The sequence below is a fragment of the Phalaenopsis equestris genome, unplaced genomic scaffold (assembly GCF_001263595.1).
Source record: "Phalaenopsis equestris unplaced genomic scaffold, ASM126359v1 Scaffold001236, whole genome shotgun sequence".
Classification (NCBI taxonomy): Eukaryota; Viridiplantae; Streptophyta; class Magnoliopsida; order Asparagales; family Orchidaceae; genus Phalaenopsis; species Phalaenopsis equestris.
The window spans coordinates 354,797-358,781 of NW_018165675.1; positions in this window are offsets into that span (position 1 = coordinate 354,797).

Sequence of the window (3,985 nt, forward strand, 5' to 3'; positions counted from 1 at the left end):
TCAAACTTATTAAACATAACCACAAAGTAATCATAAATTACATGGCCAAACATGGTCATACATGCAAAAATTTCTAACTACACCATTTTTAAAATAATCATATTTGTTGATATATTATGGCCACAAAATAAGCCTCATATGTAAACAAGTCTTGTCATTGATGTGCTGACACTATAAACCTAAACCAACAATTGATGCAAATGATATGTAGGTTCCCTAGAAAAGGGATGACATGGTAGATATGAATCGACAAACCAACATTTGAAATGAGATATCAAATTCATAAAATTACATAATATGAGATGCTACATATCTTAGGTATATGCTTGTTGTGTAGGTATGTCGGGGTATGCATAATGTCACCTCCCAAAAGAGCTCTTAGGGGTGGTGGGCAGCCCAGGACTTAAATATTGCTTTTCGACCCTACACCTAGCTGATGTGGAGCTTTTTGTCTGTGACATTCTCCTCCACCTAATCACGTGATGCCCTCGTCACAGATTAGCTCAACTGAGGGTCCCACTGGACCATGGAGAGTCCACACACCTGGCAGACAGTAATCTGCTCTGATACCACTTGTCATCTCCCAAAAGTGCTCTTAGGGGTGGTGGGCAGCCAAGGACTTAAATACTGTTTTTCGGCTCTACACCTAGCCGATGTGGTACTTTTTATCCGTGACAATAAGCTGACATTAAAGATTAAACCTCATATATGTAATAAAACAAGGCATGAAGTGCCATTGTTAAGGGGTATGATTAACAATGGGCATATTAGGATGCATGCCTGAAATTAACATTAGAAATGCAATCTCATATGCATAATATCCCATTGCATTAAATATATACATCTAACATGGACATTTTAAGACACAAATGAAACTAATACAAAGTATTAATTTCAATTGTGTAAAATTTCACAACATGAAATTTAGATATCTTACATATAAACATTTGGAAATATTCTTCCAGCCCTTCTTTATACATGTTTTTCGCTTACATATATACTACTCATATCTTATGTATTCATATAAAAATATATAAATATGCAGGTCCTCCTAACTCTCGCCATCTACCAAATCATGTCTATGTGGTAATCCTCTTCATTAAGGAGCTAAAAAATCTTCATGTTGATCCTGAAAAAGTAACTGGATTGCACCTTAATAATTTTGGTAGTTTAAATAAATTTAACAATTACTCTTGATGTGCAGGAACTTAAGACATTAGTTTTTGAAATTTTGTATAAGCTAGTACTCGTGGAACTTGGATCTGAGTAAAAACATCTGACAATGATGTCATAGACGTCTGATTGGTAATAAAGGACGGTCAGGGAACTTTCCTCACCACGAGCTTAAGTTCCGTAGCTTAAATTTGGAAATGGTTCTCTTCCGGTTAACGACAAGCTCCACAAAAGATATAGTGGCAATCATCTAAGAGGGGAGTTTAGGCAACTTTCTCTCATAGAGAGGGGACCCGACCTAAGACGGAGGCCCGATCGAGCCACCATGACCCACATGAGTGAAGGGTTAAAACCCAACTTCAACGATCCAGATATATATCATATATATCAGTTGCAGCATAAGACACCCGGTTAGATAAAAGCAGTCGATCGAGACGTCAAGATCATTCGATTAATCCTCTAGGCCACTCAGCCAAATAAAAGTGGTCGGCTAAGACACCAAAGATTGTTTGGCCAATCCCACAACCAATTCAGCCAAATAAATTTGACTGATCCCCTAAGCCACCCAACCAAATAAAAGTGGTCAGTTGAGACGCTAAGAACGTTCGGTCGATCCCTCTACTCATACATTTGAATTGTGTTCATCATCGAAGATGATCCACTACCCGACAACAACAAATTTCTCGAGGGGTAATGAGCAAATTATCCCAGGATCACTCAGCGACAAATCAATTAACAGTGAACGACACAAAAGATGCTAGAACAAAGCTCAAAAAGCACCTAACGAGGAGCATCATTAGTGATTCATGCACTCATGTTTTTTTACTTTATAAATTTCTCTGTTCTTTTAGCAGTTGTTGCTATGAAAGAACAAGAAAATTGAGAAACTTAATATGTACACCAAAAAATGATATACACGAATCTCGAGACATTCCGACTGTCCAAATAAAGAAACTAAAATAATATGTACCATCCTCCTTAAAACAAGGGTAAAAATATAACATTATATTTTTGCCTTTTTTATCTTCTATAAATAGAAAAATTATGACATGTATTAGATGCTCTTGAGCTCTCCTCTCTCAATGCTAGAACTCCCTCCCCTTCTTCTCTTTTGTAGTCACCTTTTTGGTGGAATAGAAAAGATCGAAGAGCTCAGGAACACCCCTTCTCTCCTATGAGGATAAATCCCTCTCTTTCTTAGGTTCTACCTCTTTGCCACAATTGGACAATTTCGTTTGCAATGGCTTCAATCCTCTAGATAGAAATAATGGTTGAAAAAAATGTTTGGAACAATAAAATGAATATAATTGCATTATATATTGTGTTATCTTAAATGGAAGCAGCTTTGACCATACCTCTAATTTATAAATTCACATTTAAGTTTGTTTCATCTTTATGGAGTGTTTTGTTTTGCAAATATATTGTGAGGTGAAAAAACTAATGAGATATCTAAGACGTTGTATCAGAAAATATTACGTTCGGATAACGGACGCGATGCACGGATCACACACGAGATTTTTTTTTTTAAATTTTCCTCCAATGCATCTCGTGCGCGATCTGTGGATCACGTTCGTTGTCCGGACACAGCTCTAAATACGGATTTTTCATTGTATCAACCCCACAAGTATATTGTTATGTGTTCATTGATATTTTATTACTATATTCATGAAGTAATGAATTTGTTTATATATTTATTTGGTTATAAATTGTTTATATATCCACCGAATTAACGTTATAAATTGTTTGTGTTGAATTTTAAATTTAATTTTTTTATTTTTTTTAAATATGTTGGTTTAGTGAGGTTTTTTTTATAAGTTTTTTTTTTTTTAAATAAATAAAATCTTCAATGTCAACGATGTAGATGCCAATGTTGATGCCTTCATTGTCGAGAGAAATTTTTTCACGGAGTACGTACGCAGCTCTACGTGCGGACTCCAATAATATACTATCGTGTGTATCATATCGAGGCCACCCTAAAAAAAAATTTAAAATGGAGCTGCGAAGGTCATAGGAGTGGAAATGCAGAGATTATTTGGGAGGGTTATTAGAGGATTATTGAGGTGTTATTTTGACATTAACTCCAATAATATCACAATAGGCCCCTAATAACTCTTCAATAACTTCTGAGATTCCACTCCAATAACTTCAATAACTTCTTCGATTTCATTTCAATAATCTCTGCATTAACTCACTCAATAACACCCCCAATCAATAACTCTCCCAATTTTCTAAGACTCCGATGTCAATGCCCTTCGATGTCATCTCTCCCACCATTGTCGCTTACGCGATCGTAGCTCAGTTCATCTGCTGAGAAGCTCAAACACCTCATTGATTCCACTCCTTGCTTCATCCTGTGAAGACTCCGAGATCGCCGGCGACGAGAACCCTAATGTTAAGAATTCCTATCCGGTGTATGCAGGTGATAGAAAATTCTTAACGTGGCGGAGGAGGTAGGCTGTGGCCTCACCGTGGTCGGAGCAGGAGTCGTCGTTTTCTCCTCCGGTGATGGGTTTGACGGCAGTGAGGAAGTCGCGGGAACGGCGGCGAAGGAAGAGGAGGAGGAGGCGAAGAGAATAATTATATTTTCTTGTTTTTGTCTTTTTTTTTAAAATAGAAAAATCACAAGCGTTGCCGAATATATTTTTATTTTTGTTAAAATAAAAATAAAACAAACTTGGAACTGAAAAAAAAAAAAAATTTAAAAGTGATCTAAAATAGGGCTGTCAAAACGGGTCGTTGTTCGCGAATAGCTCGTGTTCGGCTTGTTTGCTAAGTTAACGAGTCGGACACAAACGAATGTTCGTTCGTCGTT